Source organism: Chenopodium album, chromosome 14 (genome assembly GCF_948465745.1).
Source record: "Chenopodium album chromosome 14, dcCheAlbu1.1, whole genome shotgun sequence".
In the NCBI taxonomy this organism is placed as follows: Eukaryota; Viridiplantae; Streptophyta; class Magnoliopsida; order Caryophyllales; family Amaranthaceae; genus Chenopodium; species Chenopodium album.
Window position 1 is genome coordinate 42,314,944 of NC_137847.1, and position 25,774 is coordinate 42,340,717.

The 25,774-nt window shown below is 37.1% G+C and overlaps 1 long non-coding RNA gene across 1 annotated transcript; it reads left to right on the forward strand.

The window, feature by feature from the left end:
- The first annotated feature begins 22,388 nt into the window (after positions 1-22,388).
- On the forward strand, positions 22,389-23,613 carry LOC145580260 (uncharacterized). The gene is made up of 2 exons (XR_014099361.1): positions 22,389-22,589; positions 23,210-23,613. It is a non-coding gene; the product is annotated as an uncharacterized LOC145580260 (long non-coding RNA).
- Positions 23,614-25,774: the final 2,161 nt, after the last annotated feature.

Below are 25,774 nucleotides of genomic sequence, written 5' to 3' on the forward strand. Positions count from 1 at the left end.
TGCTGAATGACAAGTGGAACACCTCAGGCTTGGGTGTTTGTTTTCTTCCAGTACTAGATTAGTCCCGTGTGATGCACGGTTTTAAAATAAGAAATGAATTATAGACTCTTAAGCACATGTTGAGAGAAAACAACTACTTTCTCTGTAATACTTTCTAATTAAATATGAAAATACAATTCATAAAAATTTATTTTTTTCATATTTTTTTAGAATCAATTAAACTATATTATTAACTATTTTTAACAACTACTTGTAAATAATAAAATAGCGTAATATGCATAGAATACTTAAAATTTAAAATTCAATTTGAATTAATTTTCAAAATAATGTTAAATAGGGTAGCTCAAAAAGGGGGGGAAAAACAATATAACATCATCCTTGCATTTTGGCCGGAAAAAATTAAATAAGAGAGTGACACGTAAGCAGTGATGACGTCAGCGGTTGTTACTTTAGTAACATTTATAGATTGTTTTTATTTTTTCTCTAGTTAAGTTTTAGTTTTTTTTTTTTTTTTTTTTTTTTTTTTTTTAAATATATAAAATAATGTATCTAAATTAATGTTTATGCCTTTTTTTTATTATTATTAATGATACGCTTGTTTACTTACCAAAAAATAAATACAAAATTCATACATTATTAATTTGAAGAAGACATTATCACAATGATTGGTAGTGTTACAGTGTGATGAAAACAATCACCTCGGAATAGGTTCACTTTCACTTCTAATATGGGCTAAGAACTTCTTTGGAGGCCAAAAACTTCCACAAGTAAACACGAGATGTCAACTTGGATAATCAGATTGGGTCTGATAAGGTTGGGTCGGGTTGGATTAACTTTAAAGTTGAGTCATGCTAAATTATTGTGTCCAGATGAGTCCAAACCTGAATCAAATATTTTTTGGGTCGGATTCGGATCGGGTCAGGTAGGGTGTTGTTTTAACACCTTTACTTGATAGGGCCAACTAATTAATATTAGATGCCTTATGCTTTGAATGTGCCTTGTTGGGACATATTTGATACGTAGATTATAAAACATATTTTTAGGCCTTAACCATCACCTTAAACTTTTAGTTGAGTTGATCTTTTAACATGACTAGGGTGGCTAACGCAAGTGATGCACACATCATATATAGTCATGTTCGGAGATCCCTTTTAGTTGATGACAACATTAATCAAGGAAAATATGTAAACAAATACATTTAGAGTATAATTAGATGTCCGCACACTATTTTTAAGAGTTTTTAGAAAAAGTAATTAACATTAATAAGGGAAAATAAGTAAATAAATATTTTAATGGATATAATTGTCTGACCACTATTCGTAAGAGTTAAATCATTAAACAACACCAAGAAAAAATTAGTGGCAATTAATATTATATCAATAGCTAGGGCAATATAGGTAAACAAACATTTTAAAAATATATATAATTGTCCTCACACTATTTATAAATATTTTCTCATACCTTTTAAAAGGTAAGGATATCAGAGTCAGGTCTCCTTTTAGGTACTGAAAGAAACAGGCCTAAAAGGGGCTTTTATGCTAGCTAGAGGTCTAGTATCTTGAATTCTGTTTTTTTTTTTTTTTTTTTTTTTTTTTTTTTTTTTCATGTTTGGACATGACATTTATATATGTTTATGATCGACCATCTAGTAAGTAATTAGAGATCATATTAAGAAAAAACTTTATCCTCTCTCCTCCTTCCTCTCTCCAAAACCCTAGCCTCTATTGTTGAATTTTGAAGGGGCTTTTATCGGTTTTTAACCGGTTGAAAAACCCCAATCCTTGTTTCTGTAAAGTTTTTTTAGGTTTTATAATAATGCTTCCTCCTTTAGGGAGGAACTTTTCTCTTTTCTCTTTCGAAAGAAAGGGTTTTCGATCTCCTTCGAAAGACAAGAGTTTTTCGACCTCCTTCGAAAGACAAGTTTTATCTCCTCTTTTCGGGGGAGGAATTTATTAGTTTTGAATCCATGAATTAGATCTAATGAATTGTCGTGAAATTATTTCGTTGGTGAAAAAGTTATCAAGTTTTCGAATACAAACAGATAAATCAAAAGGAAAACATCCTCACGACTACAAAGGATCATTAGATTATCTCTCCAACAAGGCTGTAATTTCCAGCGATATAAGTCGGAGGTGTTCTATAGTGCAAAATCTACTCGACGATCATAAAATTTATAAAGGAAAATTTTATTTGATTCAATATCTTATGTATTTGTTAATATCGAATCTCTATTGTAAATGTCGTATGACTTTTCATTAATGAAATATTTTTGCTATTCAAAAAAAAAAAAAAAAAAAAAAAAAAAAAAATGAAAGACCATCTAAAGGCCCATTTGGTACCCCAAACAATTGGTATCTAAGAAAGAACTATTAACACGAACAAATGTTTTGTTTGTAGAATCATGATTTATAGAAGATAATTTTGAAAGATGATTCTACAACTGACTAATTTAAAGTAAACTAGATGGCGCATAGTGATTGACTCTAATTATCTACATAAGCATTTCTTTTTGGTTTATTTTTTAATGTCAAAATTAATTAAAATGCATTTTTCTTATTTTTAAAATTCATTTATGCACCTAGATGCTCTTACATCTTTACAGGTAAGTGCAATGAAAGCTATTTTCTCGCCCAATTTAATTCCATTCATTCAAAACCTTTAAAATTCTAGATATTTTCTACGAGTATTTTTTTTACCTCCCTATTTCTAAACCCCTTTATTATTGAAAAATAAAAATCATAACATAGCCCTAAAACAAAATTTATTCACGATCACCATGACATTAATGAGTTACAAATGGGTTAGTTTTCATTAAAATTCTAGCCAACCATATTGAATTACAGAAATCCCTTTCCATCTTGGTACGGTATTTCTCTTTTGCCCTTTAATTTGTTACGGGCTACTTGTGCCCTTTGAATAATCGTCGGACAATTAATAATTTAATTTGCACTCAACGACTGTTTTAGTTGGTATATGTTACACTTGTTATTAAATTTTTGTTTTTGTCCATAGTAAATATAGGTCATTTTCAAACCAGTTGACAAGCATCCCCACAAAAATGACAAAACCAGAAACAATAAATCTTAAATACGTAGTAAATATCACTAAGGTTAGTTGAATGTGCATTTTAACAATATCACTACTAAGGTTGAAGTGTACGGAATGATGAAATGATAGAAGCTCGAGCTCCTACTTATTGATCTTTGCAAGTTTGGGGGTCGAATGAAGGAATAATGCAATGTAAAGGATAGATGCAATTTGCGAAAATTTACCTATACAACTTGTTAAGCCTTAATATTGTATTTAGCTTTTGGGCCTATGTTTAAACCCTAATATGTTTTTAGGTTATATATAAACCTTGTCATATAGAAATACAAACTAAGGAAAATCAATTCCTGACATGGTATCAGAGCCTCAAAAATTCTAATCCCTAAATTTTTTTGTCTATCATTCTAAACCCTACAATTCTAATTTCTACAAGATTTAATTTCGACTGTGGTTCGATTCATCTCGATTTTTTTCTTCTGTTTTTTCTTTCACATAGAAATTATTTTCTGTTTTTCGAATTTAGGGGTTTATCCCTAAATCTGGTTGTTGGTGCAAGCTGTGCGTGTGTGTTGAGTCCGATCTAGTAGCAGTTCGTGAGTGTGGAGTAGTGCAGTTCGTGGGCTACTTCATTGGGGCTGCTGTATTCTTTCAATTATTCTACTACTTTCTACTACTTGATTAACTATGGAGAATGACACCATTGTCTCTTCCTCTATTGTATTTGATCAACACAATACTATGACCTATGGTAATTTTTTGTCTAAGCATCGTCATAAGTTCGTTTAGCAACTCCTCCCTTCTCAAGCGCTCTTCCTCTCTTCTCACTTGCTGGATGAGCTGTTCTTGTTCCTTCTCGAGATCCAGGATCCGTTCTATAACTGGCTCTGTTGGCATGCCCCGCTCTTCGCGCCAGCACACTTGGCGTTCGAACTCAGCAAACTCACCCTCGATTTGATCAAGTCTCTTCTGCAATAGTTCTATCCCTGAGGAGTGATAATAGTAGCGGTCTTCATGTTTCACGGCTGGAACAGCGGCATTCACCGTAGCAGTTTCGTTCAACGAAGGAGCAGCAGTGGTTGTCGACGCTATATTGTTCTCATTGTAACCGAAGGGGTCACGATTATGACACTTGGTTTCTTGTCCATGGGCTACCCGAATGGTGGCTTGATAAATATGGGCGTTCTTCTCAATCCACTACTGCTCTACCTAAGTTCACTGCCGCTGCCTTCTCTAATTTGCCGATGCCTCCTATTTTGGGTGGTGTGTTCGATCATCCTATTGTTTCTATTAATGATGATTATTTATCATTATCGTGGATCATTGACACAGGTGCATCCCATCATGTTACTGGCAATGAGAGCTTTCTACAAGATGCTCACTCGATTATTTCTTGCCCTGTTGGTCTTCCCGATGGTGCTAAGGCCATGGTTACTAAGGAGGGTTGTGTTGTCTTAACGGATGGCATTACTCTTGAACATGTTCTATTTGTTCTGCAATTGAATTGCAATTTGATATCAGTGTCTAAGTTAATTGATAATTCTAATTGTCTTGTCCGATTCACTAATTCTCTTTCTGCTATACAGGATTAACCCTCGGGGAGTTTGATTGGAGGCGGTGAACGAATAGATGGACTATACTATTTCCGGCGTCTTTCAAAAATATGTGCGGGCACGGGTCCGGAGATCTCTACATTTGAGCTGTGGCACTGACGTTTGGGGCATCTATCGGAAAGAATTGTGAAGTTACTCCTTGCTATTAGAGGTAGTTCTAGTACTCAACATTTACATAAGGCATGTGAAATTTGTCCTCAAAACAAACCTGTGATAGCTTTCTTATAAGTGATAGTCGTGCTAGTCGCATCTTTGAATTGATACATTGTGATCTGTGGGGGTCGTATAAAACTCTGTCTACTTGTGGTGCTCACTATTTTCTGACTATTGTTTATGATTTTTCAAGAGGTGTTTAGGTATATTTGTTGAATAACAAAACCGAGGTCTATTCCTCTTTCGGCTCATTTTTTGCTATGATTAAAACCCAATTTGATGTGTATGTGAAGTGTGTCCATAGTGACAATGGTACGAAGTTTAAACACATGCTTCCCTATTTTGATGAACATGGTATTTTATTTCAAACTTCGTGTGTTCGTACTCCACAACAAAATGGCCGGGTTGAGCGTAAACACCAACATATACTAAATGTGGCTCGTGCACTAATGTTTGAAGGAAATTTTCCAATTGATTTGTGGGGTGAATGTGTTTTTGGTGCAGTTTTTTTGATTAATCGTACTCCCTTTCGTGTGCTAGACAATAAGACACCATATGATGTCTTATTTGGCAAAGAACCTTTTTTCGATGAAATGCGAGTCTTTGGTTGTCTTTGTTTTTCTTATAATCAAAAGAGTAAAGGTGATAAGTTTGCTCCTCGGAGTAAGAAGTGTGTGTTTGTGGGTTATCCTCACGATAAAAAGGGTTGGAAATTGTATGATTTGGAAACAGGTGAAACCTTTGTTTCTCGTGATGTTAAGTTTTTTGAGCATGAATTTCCGTTTGCGGATAGTGGTGGAGCGATTAATACTCATGTAAGAATGGAAGATGTGCCTAACGACAATATTGGGGTCGATTATGATTTTATAGACGATTTGGAGCATGTTTTAGAGCTCGGTGAGACCTCAATTGCTCCCAACGATTCCCAAACAGCCCCAGGCCATGCTAATGCTTCTGCTGCCCATGATGCTGCTCACCCAAATTCTGGCAGGCTGGAACGCAGCCATCATGTGACACCTCACACTGATCGCAGCCTCACTGCGGCTGCTACTGCTTCTACTGCTTCTGCTGTTTTCTGCTGCCACTGCATCTACTGCTTCTACTTCTGCTACCTCTGCTTTTACTGGCACTTCCACTGCTGCGTCTGCCTCTACTGCTACTGCTACTGCTGGCAGTGCACTTGCTGTTGGCAGTGCCTGTGGGGTTTGGTGAGTCCGACTCACCACGGAAATAAACCCAAAACCAAGACTGCACTCGCAATAAATAAAACCATAAACATAATTAACTTAATGACAAGATTAAGATAATAATTATACCTTTGACACGTGCTTCGCCCGACCTCGAGGGGCTCTTACTTCGAAAGCTAGCCTCGAAAATACAATGATCTCCAATGGAAGTCCACCCACAACTCGAACACCGACTAGGTCCAATGCCTTGGAGTTAGCAAGGCCCGACCGAAACCCGAGTAATTGAGTTCAAAGGTTTTCACAATGGTGATGCCTTTTTCAACTCTTGAGTTCAAAGGTTTTCACTACTAGTGATGCCTTTTTCAACTCTTACTCAAGTGATTTTTCCAATACCCCAACTTGGGTATTTATAGGGAAAATCACGAGTGTGAAAAGCTCTCCCATCAATGTGGGAGAATTTGATTTTCCCATTTTATTTTAAAGCTAAAATAAAATTAATAATCAAACTAGTAATAAATCAACAAGTGGCAAGCTCATATGAGAGGTTAGGTGAGGACCATTTGGAGGGGGGGGACCAAACTTGCTCCCCACTCCCTCTCCCAAAACCGGCCAACACAACACCTCACTACCCTCTCACCTTGCGCCACATGGCACCCACAGTTGGGCATCAAGGCACCCAAGGTGGGCTGCCTTGCGCTGCTGTCCATGCTTCGGCCAACAAGCCATGCATTGCTTGCGGGCTGCTAGGCCGAGGCCCAGCTTGCTAGGCAGCACGCAATGGCCCAGCCATGCTGCTGCTAGCTGTTGCGGGCTGGCGCGCGTAGCGTGCTAGCTACTGCGGCATGGCTGCTAGCCAATGCATGCACAAGGCAGCGCTCAGCAATGCAATGCTAGCATTGGTGTGCTAGCACGCACCAGCCAGCCTAGGCTCGTCTTGGTGCATATGCTAGCCACCATGCTAGGCCATATGCCCCTAGCACTCGGTTTGCTTGGGGCATTCCGATGCTAAGGGTATTTTGGTCTTTGTTGATTTATTATTATTTTCACGTCTCGTCTTTTACTATTTTCGACTCGACTTCCGACGCTCGGTTTCGACGCTCCAAGCTCGAATTTCCGACGTCTAAATATTAATTACTCGGTCGACTTATTAATTAATTCCTAATTAATTCGTCGCTTCGGCTCGTTAGTTGTTTGGGTGTGACCCGAAGGTTTCAGTCAAAATTAAGTTGTAATATTAATTATGCATTAATATTACTGATCGGAAGCGGCCTCCACCCAGGTATTCGGATCACTTAACCTCACTGAAAAATTAGCTTTCTAATAATTCCGAACCCCCTATCGGAGTAATACACTTGTTCGAAGGACACTATTCCTTTCAATCTCCCACTTGTCCTTCCGGACAAGTATGCTTTTAGTGTATAGCCCTTTTCCTATGTCACTTAATGCCGCTTCATGAACTATAAGGTAAGATTAATTTGTCATCCTTATTACGTCCAGAAGTGTTTCTCGATTCCGAGTCCGACTGTCAATAAACAGATGATTTCTAAAATCTATCCAAGCACGGCCATGCATTTTTACAGTCTCACTCTACGAGAGGCCTTGTAAACAACAAAGGCATCTTTCCTATATTTAATAGGAGGACATTTCTAGTCTTGTAATGTAGCTTCTCTTATTGAGAGGACCTAGCCGCCCGAGTAATGCCGTTATAATCCCCTGTTACGGCAGACGTTTGACAATTATCAAAGCGGACTAGTACTCAAACAAGAAAGCTCACAATACTCATGGTCGAGGAAAAAGGTTTCGATAGCAATAATGAGAAGTATACTTATGACGATATTTTTAATCTCTTAAAGTATTCTGATAGGTCGATCCAGTATAATTCTAAACCAATACCTGTGCAAATGATTTATGACGATCATGTCCTTGTAGCACAAGAGATGGTGCTATAAATCAAATTACACACTAATCTCAAATGGTCATTAATTGTCCATCGTTTAAATGACCTCGATTAGGGATAATTTTCGATTATAATATTCAATGTTCACTTAATAGGTGTTTCCTTACCAAGACTGGTCTTGATACCCTATTTTGAATATTCCAAGAATCGAATGGATTCATTATTTAATTCTAAACCACAATTAAATAACCAATGGAGTGATTTAAATCGTATGAAAAATTTAATTACTCCAAAACTGAATGGTTCATCATAGTGCTTTACATTAAAATTGTCCAAAATTAATTAAAACACTAAAATAAGGAAATCAAAGCCAATCTCCGATGTGCTTGATTCCTATTGCCTCAACGTGCTTGTTGAGCTTCACTTGAGGCAAAGGTTTAGTTAGTGGATCGGCTACATTGTTATCCGTTTCAACTTTACAAAATCTGATTTCACCTTCTGATTTCCATTCCTGAATCATGTGAAACCGCCGCTTGACATGTTTGACCTTCTGATGTTCTGTTGGCTCTCTGGCCTGAGCAATAGCTCCATAGTTGTCACAATAGAGGTCTATTGGTCCCTCGATGGAGGGTACAACACCAAGTTCACCAATGAACTTGCTAATCCAAACTGCCTCCTTAGCTGCCTTAGATGCTGCCAAGTATTCGGCTTCAGTTGTAGAATCTACAGTTGTGCTTTGCTTAGCACTCTTCCAACTAAATGCTCCTCCATTGAGACATAATATGTATCCAAATTGTGACTTGAAGTCGTCTCTGTCTGTCTGGAAGCTTACGTCGGTATAACCCTCAACAACTAATTCATCTCTGCCACCATAGACCAGGAATATATCCTTGTTCCTTTTCAGGTAGTTTAGGATATTCTTGGCCGCAGTCCAATGCGCCTCTCCTGGGTCTGATTGGTATCGGCTCGTAGCGCTCAAGGCATACGATACATCTGGCCTAGTACATATCATGGCATACATGATCGATCCAATTAGCGAAGCATATGGAATCTGATTCATCCATTCCCGCTCATTAGGTTTCTGTGGACACTGCTTCTTGCTTAAGGTTATGCCATGTGACATGGGTAGGTGACCTCACTTAGCCTCCTACATGTTGAATCGTGCCAGCACCTTATCAATATAAGTACTTTGGCTCAATCCAATCATCCTTTTCGATCTATCCCTATAGATCTTGATACCCAATATGTACTGAGCCTCTCCCAAGTCTTCCATTGAAAAACACTTTCCAAGCCAAGCCTTTACAGACTCTAACATTGGAATGATGTTTCCAATGAGCAATATGTCATCGACATATAAGACTAGGAAGGCAATGTCACTCCCACTGACCTTCTTGTAAACACAAGATTCATCTGGATTCTTGATAAAACCAAACTTACTGATGGCTTCATCGAATCGCAGATTCCAACTTCTGCTTGCTTGCTTTAATCCATAAATGGACTTCTTAAGCTTGCATACCTTTCCAGCGTTGTTTTGGTCGACAAAACCTTCAGGCTGTGAAGAATTAGTTGTTGAAGGTTATACCGACGCAAGCTTCTAGACAGACAGAGACGATTTCAAATCGCAATCTGGATATGTGTTCTATCTAAATGGAGGAGCGTTTAGTTGGAAGAATGCCAAGCAAAGCACAACTGCAGATTCTACAACTGAAGCCGAATACTTGGCAGCTGCTGAAGCGGCTAAGGAGGCTGTTTGGATTCGTAAGTTCGTTGGTGAACTTGATGTTGTACCCTCTATCAAGGGTCTAATAGCCCTCTATTGTGACAACAATAGAGCTATTGCTCAGGCCAGAGAGCTAGGGAACATCAGAAGATCAAACATGTCAAGTGGCGATTTCACATGATTCGAGAATGGAAATCAGAAGGTGAAATCAGAATTTGTAAAGTTGGAACGGATGACAATATAGCTGATCCACTTACTAAACCTTTGCCTCAAGTGAAGCACAACAAGCACGTTGAGGCAATGGGAATCAAGCACGTTGGAGACAGGCTTTGATTTCCCTATTTAGTGTTTTAGTTAATTTTGAACATTTTAATGTAAGACACTAAGAAAAACCATTCAAGTTTTTGGAGTAATTTAAATTTCATGCAATTTTATCACTCCGATTGCTATTTAATTGTGGTTTAGGATTAAATAATGATTCCATTCGATTTTGAGAATACTCAAAATAGGGTATCAAGACCAGTCTTGATATGGAAACACCTATTAAGTGAACATTGAATATTATAATCGAAAATTATCCCTAATTGAGGTCATTTAAACGATGGACGATTAATGACCACTTGAGATTAGCGTGTAGTTTGATTTATAGCACCGTTTTTTGTGATACAAGGACATGATCGTCATAAATCATTTGCACAGGTACTGGTTTAGAACCATACTGGATTGACTTATGAGAATACTCGTCATAAGTATACTTCTCATTATGGCTATCGGAACCTATTTCCTCGATCATGAGTATTGTGAGTTCTCTTGTTTGAGTACTAGTCCGTTTTGATGTTAGTCAAACGTCTGCTGTAATAGGGGATTATAACGGGAACACTTGGGCGGCTAGGTCCTCTTAGTAAGAGAAGCTACATTACAAGACTGGGAATGTTCCCCTACTAAAAATAGGGAAGATGTCTTTGTTGTTTACAAGGCCTCTCAAAGAGCGAGATTGTGAAAATGCATGGCCATGCTCGGATGGATTTTAGAAATCATTTGTTTATTGACAGTCGGACTCGGATATTGAGAAACACTTCTGGACGTAATAAGGATGGCTAATAAATCTTACCTTATAGTTTATGAAGAGACATTAAGTGATGTAGGAAAAAGGCTATACACTAAAAGCACACTTGTTTGGAAGGACAAGTGGGAGATTGATAGGAATGGTGTCCTTCGAATAAGTGTATTATTCCGATAGAGGGTTCGGAATTATAAGAAAGCTAATTATTCAGTGAGGTCAAGTGATCGGAATGCCTAGGTGGAGGTCGCTTCCGATCAGTAATATTAATGAGCAATTAATATTACAGCTTAATCTTGACTGAACCCTTCGGGTCACACCCAAGAAACTAACGAACCGACATGACGAATTAATTCGGAAGGAATTAATGAGTCACTCGAGTAATTAATATTTAGACGTCGGAAATTCGAGCTTGGAGCGTCGAATCTGAGCGTAGGAAGTCGAGTCTAAATAATAAAGGACGAGACGGTAAATCACTAATTAATCAACAATTTACCGAAATACCCCTAGGATCGGAATGGCCCGAGCAAACCGATTCCTAGGGGCATTTAGTATAGCCGAGGTGGCTAGCAAATGCACCAAGCCGAGCCTAAACTGGCTGGTGCGTGCTAGCGCACCATGGCTAGCATGTGCTAGCTATGGAAGCCAGGCCAAGGCTGCAGTCGTAAGCCAAGGCCAGCAGCTAGTTGGGCTGAGGCTGTAGCCGCAAGCCGCAAGCCATGGCCAACAACTAGCTGGGCCGAGATTGCAGCCACAAGCCTAGGCCAGCAGCAGCTGGGCCGTGACAGCAGCCCACCCGGCTACCTTGGTGCCCATTTTAGGGTGCCATGTGGCAGCCGCTAATTGGTGGTTGAAGGGTGTAGGTGGCCGGCTCTTAGGGAGCTCCTTGGATCAAGTTTGGTTCCTTCCCCTCCTTGTGGTCCTCACCTAACTCTTCTCCTAAATGTGCTACTTGTTGATTAATTAGTTGTTTGATATTTAATTTTGTTTTTGATTTAAAAATAAAGAAAGAATAATGATTTTACCAACTCTCCCACATTGATGGGAGAGAGGATTTCACTCTTGGATTTCCCTATAAATACCCAAGTTGGGGTATGGGAAAAATCACTTGAGTAAGGTGTTAGAAAAGGCATCTCCATTGAGAAAACCTTTAAACACATATAATTACTCGAGTATTAGGTCGGGCTTAGCTAACCTCTAAGCATTGGACCTTGTCAGGGTCGAGTTGTGGGTGGATACCGTTGGAGGTTTCGCCCGTGCGAGACTAAAGGCTTTCTCAAGTAAGAGCTCGAGGGTATGAGTGAAGCACGCGTCAAAGGTAATTAATCTTTCCTTAATTCTTGATAATTAAGTTAATTATGTCTTGTGAGTATGGTCTTGGCTCGGGTTTTCTTCCGCCGTGAGTTGGACTCATCAAAACCCAACAATAGCAAGTTCAGTCTAGAACTTGTGAGTAAATGTCTGATTATAATAGGTTATAACTTGTGTGTTTGCCCATAGTGAATTGGTTATGCTTTGGAAATCCCTTAGTAGGGTCGAGGTTTTACTTCCAGTTAGGCCCTGGAAGGTTTCCTCGTAAAATATTGTGTGCATTGCAAGTTTCTTTACATTCTGCAAAAACTAGTCACTAGGAACTCACATACAATTTACCCCCCATCTTGTAGTGTTCGTCTCAACTAACAATTGGTATCAGAGCACAGTTCTCATGTACAAGCAGATAACTTTGCTGAGTAAGTTCCTGAGGAGAGATGAATTACAAAGAGAAACTTGAAGAAGGGTATTCTACCCAACGTCTACCTATGTTCAATGGTAAGTTTTATACCTACTGGAAGAACAGGATCGAAATATTCATCAAGGCTGAAAATTACCAGGTTTAGTGTGTAATTAATTCTGGTGATTTTGAGGTAACCGCAACCAATGACAAAAGTGAGGTAGTTCCTAAACTAATTTCTGATTTTGATAAAGAAGACTATAAGAAACTTGAGTTAAATGCTTTAGCTATCACTGTGGTCTTGGACCCCATGAACATAACCGAATCATGGGATGCAAGACTGCCAAACAAATTTGGGATCTACTGGAAGTTACTCATGAAGGTATAAATGAGGTAAAACGTTCCAAAATTGATTTATTAATGTCAATATATGAGAGGTTTGAAATGCAATCTAAGGAAACCATAGAGGAAATGTTTACTAGGTTTAATGATATAATTAATGAACTGAGTTCCCTTGGAAAACACATTCCTATAGATGAACAGGCTAGAAAGATCTTGAGGAGTCTACCACAAGATGAACGATGGAGATCCAAGGTTACTACAATGCAGGAATCCAAGGACTTTACTAAGTTCAACATGGAGTAGCTAGCAAGATCATTGATGACCCATGAACTTCACTTGAGTTCCAATGCTGAAAGTTCCAAGAACAAGAGTCTTGCTCTTAAGGCACAATACTCAGATGAATCAAAAGTTGATGAGGAAGAAATGGCAATGCTAGTAAGAAGGTTCAAGAAGATGATGAACAATAGGAAGTTCGATAGGAACAAGAAGGTTGCAAGTTCCAAAGACACTACATGTTTCAAGTGTGGCTCAAAAGATCACTTCATAAGAGACTGCCCACTAAAGGAAAATGACAAAGGGAAGTTCAAAGGAAAAGATCAAGCCAAGGAGTCCAAGGTCTATAAGCCCTACATCACAAAAGAAAACGTAAAGAAGGCTATGATGGCTGCATGGGGAGACTCGGATTTAGAAGAAGAAGAAGATCAACCATCAGAAGAAACAACTCACCTATGTCTTATTCCTAAGACAGATGAAAAGGCCAAATTACAAGAATATAAGGATGAGGTATGGTACTCTTCTAATGAATTAAGACATTTCTCTAAAGAAAATCTGATACATACTGTGTTAGACATTCAGGAAGATTAAAAGGAACTCCACAGAGCTAAAGCACAAAGTGACAAGGAACTTGACACTTACAAAGAACACAGTGAATGGATGGACAATTTGAAATTTGATATTCAAAATAGGTTTTTAGTCTTTTTGATGACAATATAAATTTGAAAGAAAATCTTGAACGTCTAAAACATAATAACACCCTTTTGAATGTGGAACTGTCTTTGTTAAAAATTGGTGAAACAGTTCCTAACTCTGAAGTTCCTCTTCGGGATCACTATCCAAACTTTGAAAAGTTAAAATCTGATTTAGAAAAATTAAAAATAGATAAAGCTATTCTTGAGGGGGAACTTGAAATTGTTAGGACGGGTAAACAACCCATTGAATACAATGTATCTGATTGGATTGTTAATGCCCAAACCAAGAGAACTGAAGGATTAGGTTATAAGAAGAAGTTCTAGAAAGAAAAGAAGTATGTTAACTTATCTAGTAGTATTGTCTGTTATTTCTGTGGTAAAACAGGACATAAACAAGCTAAATGTCCTAAGAAAGAAAAGAGCACTTTAAAGAATGAAAATCATGTTAAACAGATATGGATTAGGAAATCTGATTCAACATTTGTTACATAAGAACCCAAGGAAACCTAGGTTCCTGACACTAATGTTTAATTCTTCATCCAGGTTCCAGTGAGGGGGAACAACACTTGGTTCCTCGATAGTGGTTGTTCTAAGCACATGACTGGAGATAAATCTAGATTTCTCTCACTGGATGCCTACTATGGTGGAACCGTGACCTTTGGTGATAATATGAAAGGTGATATAATTGCTATTGGAAAGGTAGGAAGGTCAAGTTCCCATGCTATTGATAATGTATTTTTAGTTGAGGGTCTCAAACACAACTTGTTAAGTATTTCACAGTTTTGTAACAAAGGTAACTCTGTTAACTTTACTTCTAATAAATGCAAAATCATCCACAATGACACTAACATTATATTAGAAGGAACTCGTAAAGGGAACACATATACTGTGGATCTCAGCGAGGTTCCTAACAGTAGTCTAACATGTCTCAGTGTTATTGAGGATGAACCTCTTTTGTGGCATAAAAGATTTGGTCATGTAAGTTTTACCTTGCTTAACAAGCTTAGATCCAAGGAATTAGTAGAAGGGCTTCCTTGTATTAAGTTCCTATATGATAAAGTATGTCATGCATGTGTCAGAGGTAAACAGACTCGAGTTTCTTTCAAGTCACAGAAAATGGTAAGCACCAATAGACCTTTAGAACTTGTTCATATGGATCTTTGTGGTCCAATGAGAATCCAAAGTAGAAGTGGTAAGAGATATGTAATGGTTATTGTTGATGATTACTTAAGGTTCACTTGGGTGTTCTTTCTTGTTAGCAAAGATGAAACGTTTGATAAGTTTGTTGCTTTTGTGAAGAAAGAACAAAGAAGAACAGGTAATCCCTTGGTTCATTTAAGGCCAGATCATGGAACAAAATTTGAAAACTCTAAGTTTGATGAATTCTGCACAGAACATGGAATGGATCACAACTTCTTTGCCCCAAGAACTCTACAACAAAATGGAGTAGTTGAACGCAAGAACAGAAGCCTTGAGGACATGGCTAGGACAATGCTGATCTTAAATGGTCTGCCTAGGAACTTCTGGGCAGAAGCAGTGAATACAGCTTGTTACATCCTAAATAGAGTATTAGTTAAAGCCATCACTAACAAGACTCCCTATGAACTCATCAAAGGGAGAAAGCCTAACATTTCTTACTTTAGATCTTTTGGTTGTAGATACTTTGTTCATAACAATGGTAAAAGAAACTTGGGAAAATTTGATGAACGTAGTGATGAGGCAGTATTCCTAGGATATGCCTCAAACAGTAAAGCTTATAGAGTTTATAATAAGAGAACAATGTGTGTTGAAGAGTCTGTACATGTAATTTTTGATGAAACTGATCATTTGACTGATGTACATGATGATGATGATGATGATGATGATTTCAAAATAGTACTTGTAAGGAAGAATGATCAAGATGAAGAATCTCAATCATCAAAGAAGCAACATGTATAAAATAAGGGTGAGCAGAACACTGAAGCAAATGGTGAGCAAACAACAAAGGATGCACAAGGAACTCCAGTTCAAAATCAAGATAAAGAGTAACTGGAAGTTCTAGAAGAAGTTCAAGCTGAATCACAAAATGAAGCTCCAACAGAAGTACCAGTCAACAACAATCAAGAAAGATTGTATCCAATCAAGGACTTTGCACCAAAGTGCTGGAAGCATCATAAATCACATCCAGTCGATGCAATCATGAGTGATATCACTAAAGGAACTCAAACTAGATCTCAGCTTAGGAACTTCTGTGCATTCTATGCATTCCTTTCCTCCATGGAACCTAAGAACTATGTTCAAGCTTTAACTAACGTTGAACGGATTAATGCTACGCAAGCTGAGCTGAATGAATTTAAAAGAAATAAAGTTTGGCATCCGGAACCTAGACCAAGCGATCAAAAGACAATGGGATTGAAATGGGTATTCAGGAACAAACTTGATGAGCATGGTATTATTGTCAGGAACAAAGTAAGATTGGTTGTACAAGGTTTCAATCAACATGAAGGAATAGACTATGAAGAAACGTTTGCTCTAGTAGCCAGGTTAGAGGCTATCCGCTTACTTAGTGCTTTTGCTGCTTATATGGAATTTAGGTTGTACCAAATGGACGTAAAATGTGCATTTCTAAATGGTTTATTGAAAGAAGACGTCTATGTGGAACAACCTCCTGGATTTGAAAATCCAGAGTTTCCAAACCATGTTTACAAGCTTGACAAAGCCCTTTATGGACTTAAGCAAGCTCCCAAACCATGGTATGAAAGATTATCTAAGTTCCTTTTGAAAAATGGTTTTAAACGTGGCAAAATTGATAAAACATTGTTTTTAAAATCAAATGGAACTGATATTTTAGTTGTACAAATTTATGTTGATGATATAATTTTTGGTGCAACTAATGAATCTTTGTGCAAGTACTTTGCTGACCTTATGAGTGGGGAATTTGAAATGAGTATGATGGGAGTGTTAAACTTCTTTCTTGGACTGCAAATTAAGCAAACTGAGGAAGGTATTATGATCCATCAGTAGAAGTTCATTAAGGAACTGGGTAAGAAATACAAGCTTGATAATGTAAAACCAAATAGAACTCCTATGGGTATAGCTACAAGATTGGATGAAGATCCATCTGGAACTTGCATAGATCAACTATGTATCAAGGTATGATTGGATCTCTACTTTACTTAACAGCTAGTAGACCAGACATATCTTTTAGTGTAGGTTTATGTTCCAGGTTCCAAGCTAATCCAAAGGAGTCTCACCTAAAAGCAGTAAAGAGAATCCTTCGTTACTTGAAAGGAACTGATGATTTGGGTCTCTTCTATCCAAGAAGTGACTCATTTGATTTAAATGGATTTACTAAGCTGACTATGCAGGTGATTTGGTTAATAGAAAAAGCGCATCAGGTATGGCATAATTTCTAGGACCTAGTTTGGTGTTCCAAGAAGCAAAACATAGTTGCTTTGTCTACAGCTGAAGCTGAATATGTAGCTGCAAAAGCTTGTTGTTCTCAAATGTTATGGATAAAGCAACAGGTTAGATATCTTGGTATTTTATTTGAATGTGTTCCTATTTATTGTGACAATACTAGTGCTATATGTATTTTTAAAGATCCAGTTCAACATTCAAAGGTCAAACATATCCACATTAAGTATCACTTTTTAAAAGATAATGTGGAGTAAGGGTACATTAAGTTAGAATTTTGTCCTACTAAAAATCAAATTGCAGATATTTTAACCAAGCCCTTGAACAGAGAAAGGTTTGAGAAATTGAGATTGGAACTTGGGATGATCAAGCTGACTTGATTGCTTCTGAAGTTCCAAGTTATGAAAAAATCAGAAATAATGTAAAAAGAGCAAAAAGAGCATCTAGCACAATTATGGTGTGCTAAACATAGCTGAAGTGTCACCGTTGGTGAATTCCTAGAGGTTAGTTCACAAACACTCTATTGCGTGTGTTAATAGTAATGTACATTGTATATGTATAGAAAGCGTGTTCCAAATACGTGTTTTTATTGTTGGAAATTAAAATCTTTTGGAAATTAATTGAACTTGGAAATAAAAGTATTTTTGGCAAAATTGAAATTAATTAAAATTGTTCATTTAATTACTAAATGGCACAAAACTTTCTATTTCTCTCACACCGCTTCATTTAATATAAAAGGAATCTTCACCCACTGCTTTTACTCCACCGTTAAATCAAAATTACTCATTGTTAAAACTCTCAAATCTTCTTTACATCCCTTAACCTTGAAAGTCATGGCCATCATCACTTCACTCAGTTCTTCCAAAAACTCTCAAAACGAACCAAAATCTGAACCCGAATTTGTCTCACCCCTAACCATGGCATCCTACAAAGAACAAGAGAAAACCCAAGGCGAAATTGCACCAACCTCTTCCACTTCAAACAGAAACCCTAGACAGAAAAGTTCAACAAGTAAGGAAGTATAAACCTCTGATATCTTTCAAAAATTGAAAGAGTGGAAAGAAAAGAAGGATAAAGAGAAATCAGTAGAGGAACACATCAAAGAGGTTGAGGACTTTGTGGCTGGAACTATGGAATCGGAGGGGGAAGACGATCCAATGGAAGAAGAAATTACGGCTGATCAATCAGAGCTTAAGGCTCAAGCAGGAAGGTATGTGGTTGGTCATAGAATTGATTTATCTTGGTGTAGGAAGGCTAGATTTTTGGAATTGATTAAGTTCCAAGAGTGGGAGTGCTTACTGTCTAGAGCTTCAAACAATTACATGTACCCAATTGCTGTGAATGAATTCTGTAAAAAATTTCAAGTAAAATAAGGAGTAATTTCGAGTGAGGTTAATGAAATAAAAATTGAATTTGATGTGGTAACCCAAGGTAAAATTTTGAAAGCTCCAACTGAGGGGTATGAGACTTATGTCAAGGGAAAATCAAGCATAAAAGTGGGTAATTATCTAGGTGGTGATATAGTTGAATTGTTGGGAGGAAAAAGGGGGAAAAACACCATGAGTCACAATGACCTAAGCCCCATGAACAAGCGGTTGTTTAATTTGGTTAAGAAAACTATTCTGCCAAGAACTCAGAAAAAGAGTGAAGCTTGTTTGATGGATATGGCTGTCATATTCTGCCTATCCAGAAAGATGAAAGTGAGAGGCTACGGGGAAAATACAGAAGCTGGATAGAGGAGTACAGGGACTTGAGAAGAGGCTACGGGGAAAATACAGAAGTTGCTGAAAAACAACTCAAAGAGGCTACGGGGAAAATACAGAAGCTGGAGAGAGGAGTACTAGGACTTGAGAAGAGTCTTAGGGAATAGAAGGTGGAGTTCCATAAGGCTATCAAGAACTTGGAAGTTAAACTTGAAGCCAGTATTGAACATCAAAAGGAGAATAACAAGAAGATACTAGAGTTTCTTCAGAGTTGACTAGTTTATATCTTTCTAGCCTATCATAACCTAGCCTATTTTCAGCTAAAGCCTAGCCTTAGTATTTTCATTTTGTTGTTTTAGGCATGAACAATTTCAGTTTTATTTTGTGAAATTTCAAAAATATTTTTGTTTATAATCGGAATAAGCACGATTATCTTTGGTTTTTAATGAATGTTTGGAACTTTGCCTATACATATGTGTTTTGTATGTTATGAAAGCATGTGCAGGAAAGTGGAACTAACTAAAGGGGATTTAGTAGCGCTGCCTTCAGTTTCCCACACTCGATGCTTAATAACTTGAAGTGCAGGACTTTTTGATAACGCAAAAAGGGGGAAAAGAAGAAGAAAACTTGAAGCATGAAGTTGTTATGGGTTCCAGTTGATAAAGTATCAGAAGTTTCTCTGATGCTGCTGTGTTTTAGTTTAGCCTTTTGTTTTAGTTCTATCTATTTGTTTTTTTTTTTTAATTTTTATGTTTAGATTATTTTTGATTTTTGGTTTTGTTTAGTTTTTTGTCAATAAATCAAAAATACAAAAACATGACCTTCTATATTATTTAACTTTCCTTAGAAGTTTGCTAAAGTTTGTCATCATAAAAAAGGGAAAATTGTTGAAGCTTAAAGGTTTTGATGATGATGAACTTAAACAAAGTAAATTTCAAACTAATAAGAGTTCTCTAAGTGTTGTGACTAGAACAGGAGAAATTGACTTTGGAAGTGGAAGAGTAACCGAGCTTTGACTCATAGAGATCTCAAGGAAAGTTAAGGAAGATAGGAGAAGAGTTCCCTCATGAGAACTAACCGAGTTTCCTAACAGGAACTTGAAGACAGCAAGTTAGAGCGCTGACTTGGTCTGCGTTGAAGACAGCAAGTTCTGGAAGAACTTAGCCTGCGAAGTTCCAATTTAGAACTGGAGTACAAGTGACAGCGGGAACTTAATCCTGGACTGCGTGAAGCCCAAGTATCCTACATTATAGAATATTGGTGTAGCAAAATTAGTTTTTTTAAGTTTTATCTTTAGATTTGCTGTAAATATGATTGTTAGGATTACGCGTGAGACTTATTAGAAATGTGACAAAAAGCTTGGCAAGCTTCTTAAAATAGGAAAGTTTAAAAAGATAAGTTTTTCAGAAAAGATTTTCTAAAATTGTTTACTTCTTAAAAATAGAATTATTAAAAGATATTATTCTTTTGATAATTTATCTTTGATAAGTTTTCCAAAAAGATTTTCTTTAAAATAGATTTACTTAAAACTGTGTTTTGGGATATTGGTAAAATAACATATTTATCTTTTGAAAACCCTACTTTCTATACAAGCAAGTCTTGTATAAATTATAGAAATCCTAATTCATTATTTTCTGTGAGTTTATGCATGAAGAAATCAAAGTGTGCTTAATTGTGTAAGTTTGCCAAGTCCATAACTTTGTCATATTAGTTTCGGGTTTCATGCGTAGTTTGCCTCTCATATACTAAGGGTCTATATTTTGTATTGGTTGGGTTTTTTGGAGTGTGTGTGTAATCTATCTTTACATACAGTGTTGGAGGCTTCTTAGTTGAAGCTGAGTGTGTAGTGCTCAGGGAGTACGAGAGAATCTAAGTTAGGGACTTAGGTTAGGTAGGATAGGGTCCTACTGTGTAGCAAGTCCAGTCTGGAACTTGTGAGTAAAGGTCTGATTATAATAGGTTGTAACTTGTGTGTTTGCCCTATTATAGTGAATTGGTTTGGCTTTGGAAATCCCTTAGAAGGGTCGAGGTTTTACTTCCAATTGGGCCCTGGAAGGTTTCCTCGTAAAATATTGTGTGCATTGCAAGTTCCTTTACATTTTGTTTTACATTCCGCAAAAAGTAGTCACTAGGAATTCACATACAATTAATCCCTCTCTTGTAGTGTTCGTCTCAACTAACAAAGTATATAATATATGTTTTCGGTATATAGCATAAAATTTTGTGTTGGAATTCTAAACACTAATCTGACCAATTTAATTAAACATGTCGTGTTGATATGTTTAGTAAAACGAGTCAAAAATCCTTGATAGTTGACACTAGCTGACCCAATTTTTTCGTGTCCAGTTTGTGTCGTGTTAGCTTTTGCCAGCTCTACTTAGTATTGTATTACTTTTGACCAATTAATAATTGGAAAAATACACTTTAAAAATCCCAACTATTGTCGATTTATTTCTAATAATCCCAACTAAGCTTTATTTTTTAATAATCCTAACTATTACATGACTTTGCTTCCAATAGACTTAACCGGTCAACACCAAGTCAATGACTTGTTGTAACAGGTTACCAATACACGTGTCAGCACGTGATTGGTTAATAATAAAAAAAAAGAAAAATAAAACTTAAAAACCCTAACAGCCACCACCCCCTCCCGCCATCGCGAAACACCACGGTCGACCCCCAGCTTGTCGGAAAACGACCGACCGTCTCCCATAACCCCCGAAAACGACCGGTCGTCCTCTCCTAACTCCAAAAACCACCCTAGCCGGCCTACTCTCACCCCCAAACTGCCCATCCTCCCTCGAAAAACAACCTTCGCCCACTGCAATGGCACAGTCAAAGCAGTGGCAGCCACCACCAAAGCAGCGACAACCGACAAACCACACCCCTCAATTGCAGCAGCCCTAAAACCGTCCTGCCACCACCACTCACAACCCTTTGCATCTTTATCACTCCCCTGTCAACCACCACCTCGCTGCACCTCAATTGCAGCCACTCAACGCACAACTTCGCCACCTCGCTGCAATTTTTCGCCCTATACATCGGCGCTGCCATTAACCACCACCAATCACCTCCTTATCCACCATTCACCACCCCGTAGCATTCACCTCCAAACATAACCACACCAGCAGGTTGAAACCCAGATTCGCACCAATTTCGGCCTTGATTTGGAGCAATTTTGCACAACAACCACCATAAATTGAAACCCAGATTTGATCCGGCCATTTTCGGAGGGTTATGGAGTTGGCCGCCGGTTTTCAATTGGATGTGGTGGCTGAGATTTCACGATGGGATTGCTAGGATAGAGTTCTGATTTTTTTTTAAAATATTAGGCCAATCATTTACAGTCATGTGGCATTTAAAAAACATAATAAAAAAACTATCCTTTTAGGAGGTAACCGGTTTTTGGGTCTATTGAAGGTAAAGTTATGTAATAGTTAGGATTATTAAAAAAATAAACCTTAATTGGGATTATTAGAAGTAAATCGGCAATAGTTGGGATTATTAAAGTGTATTTTTCCTTTATAATATTCATTAATATGAAAGCGAGGGGATACTTTTATAAATCTTTAAGGTTCTTCGTGGTCCGAGTACCTAGTACAACGGTCTATAAATACATGTACAACTCCTGCATTCTTTCATAACCCATCCAAAATTTAAACCGAGCTTACAAAATATGGCAAACACAAAAGTTTTTCTTATTGTCATCCTCTTCACCGCAACTCTTATAAGTTTCTATGAAGCCTCTGCTCGTGAGCTTGCTGGCGGCAGCCCTCAATCGACTAGACAAACTCGTTAGTTTCTTATATACCCGTCCCGTTATTTATGACCTCTTTTCCTAATTAAAATTTTTATTTTCTTAGTTTTGTGGCCGTTCCATCTCTATCAATACAATTATTAGATATTTTCCTATGTATACCCCCGAGTGCACATAAACACACACAAGTGCATTCAAAAGAACAAAATTTTAATCAGGTTATAATTTTTTGTGCATTTAATAAATATATTGAGCAAGCTATATCAAATCAAATGGGCTGCAAAAAAATGAAATAAGATTTGTCCATTGAACTACGACATTTTTATAAATTATATTCTGAATACGAAAGATACGAACTTGATCCGTCATTTGTAATATTTTATTTTATTTCGTTAATTAATTAAGCTTATGTCAAAAAAGAAAAAAAAAATATTCACTGTCTCGTATTTAATGGAACCACATGACCAAGTAACGAATTCTATTACAAGAGAGAGAGAGAGAGAGAGAGAGAGAGAGAGAGAGAGAGAGAAAAAAAAAAAAAAAAAAAAAAAAAAAAAAAAAAAAAAAAGTAACAATCATGAATATATCTTGTAATAACGTTGTGTTGTAGGTGATTTATAAATCGTGATGAGTTCATATATTCATTTGTTTTTACAGAGTCCGTGGAGGAGTCGAAGCAGTATGGCTATGGCGGAGACGGTCCAATAGGTTATGGTAATCCAGTACGATGCAGATCCTATATGAGATGCTCACGCATTCCACCAAACCAACCCTCGAGACCATAGAAGACAAAGATTGTTGAGGAAAAGCGTGACTAAATGAAACTTTGTGCATATATCCTATATTTGTTTGCATCTATATGGCATCAATATATTGCGACTGAGCAAAAGTTATGGTTTGATTATTCTCAGTTAATTAAGTATGTATGAGGTAGTTTTCGTCTTGTTCGATTTGTGGTCGGATAAGTTAACTATCACATGTATAATATAATCGTAATATAGACCTGTAATGTATGTACTTGTACTCGTACTTTTTAAAGCTATGTTTCTCAATTATCACTACCTATAGAGTTCAATGATGCATCACCAATATGAGCAATAGCAAGGTTAGTGCCATTAGCAACTTTAACGTGAATTGGACCACGATAAATAGATTTAGTCAACATAATCCCTTTCATTATTTTACATGGTATTGGAGTCAGTTTGACACAAAAGTCACGGGTTCAAATTTCATCCCTTCTAACTTTTAAGTGGTATAGTAAGCGCTGAGTATTATAAGGCCCATACTTCATCCACTCTTCAAACCACACGACCGCCTCTCATACGAAAGGGCGTGATAAAATATATATAAAACATATTCTAGGTTTCAACCATAAGATAGAGATTTTGGTTGCCTTGATCCTTCTACATAAGGGATTAGTCTTTATTTCCCGGTTGTATATTCTATATACTTGTAACGTTTGTGCATATAGCTAGCATACAAATCAATCTAGCTTATATGTACGTCAATATATATTCAATGATTGGTTGTATTAAAGTCTATTAGTAATAGATGAAATCAATTAAATTGGTAAATTAAAATTTAAATATTTCCTACATCATATCATTTAATTTTTATGCGTTTAAGTGCTCTTTATACAATAAAAAATAAAATAAAATACTATATTTTGACTTGCAGGGATACCTAAGTTTTATGTACGAATATATCTTGTAATAGTATTCGTACATCAACCCTAAAATAATATATATATACACTAGTCTTTCATTTTGAAATAGATACCTTTGGATTTGTGAAGTAAACGCGAGATTGGTTTCATTTGTGCGAATAAGCTGGTGATTATGGTATGTTAAGCTGATGATTCGGAACACCTCTTTAGACGTTGAGATTATCCAAGACAAAATCCAGAAGATAATTTCTTTGGTAACCAAGAAATTTATTTGCTATCAAATCATAGTCACTGGCTGTTGGTCGTGGGACCAAATGCATACACAACCATTGGCATTAGTAAAGTAATCCAAACTCTCTTGGGAAGAATTTTCAAAATTAAAGGGCATTCAATACTTCACTATTAAATATCTCATAAACCTTCAAAGATGATGTTGATTGAAGCATAGTACTTCCAATAAACACGCGAGTGTTCCACATTATTGTTCACAACAAAAAAGATGTTGAGTCAATCACGTCACTTCATAAGGTTATTACGACCCTGCTCTCGTAACAATTATTTGTAAGTTTTGTAAGTTTGGTTACATAAATTATAAATGGATTGAAAGAATTATTAGAAAAAACAAAGGGAATACTGGTTTAAATTGCACCATTGATCCATCAATATACTTCCTATCTAGCCAATCTTTATAACGTCAACCTACACTGTTTGGTTAGTGTTTAATATTTCTCCTATTTTTTTTTTTTTTTAAGATGCATTATTATTTTCTATAAGTAGAAGTTTTAATTTAGATGCTTTATTTCTTTATAATGAACTAATGAATTCTTTCTATTTCTCTCATGTGACATGGACCCTCTTTATATTTCTCCACAAAAAATTACCTAGGAGTCTGTAATATCAAAAGTGATGCATCTTAAAAAATGGAGGAATAGTAGTTTTTGCAAAATCAATTATTGTTGATTAAAACTTAAATTTTCCTTACATTATTTGTATTTTAGTGCTCTTTTTACACAAAATAAATAAATAATAGGAAATTTTGTCTAAACCTACCCGCCAAATACTGGTTTTTGTCAAAAAACCATCCACTTATAAAAATGTTGTTTAAGACCACCCAAATACAAAATTTTGCTAAGACACCCTAGCTCAACTTTCTGGCCTTGACCTCAAACTCCGACGTTGACTCCGGGCATGTGACAAGCACGTGACCCCCCTCCCCAATTTTTTCCCCCTCGATTTTTCTGGCTATTAATGACCCCCACCGCCCACACCACCAGTCCCCACCCCACACTACCAGCCCCCACCCCACACTACCAGCCCTACCTCAGAACCACCAGCTCACCCAACCAACACAACGACTCCAACCGTGCCAACCTACCCACCACCACTCCCACCATCCCTTTCCCCACCGTCACACACAACCACACACCAACACAACGACCCCACCTCAACCTACCCACCACCACTGCCACCAGCCCTTTCCCCACCGTCACACACAACCACAACCACCATCGACACTACCGCACATCACCACTATTCCAAAAATTAACGCCAAAAAC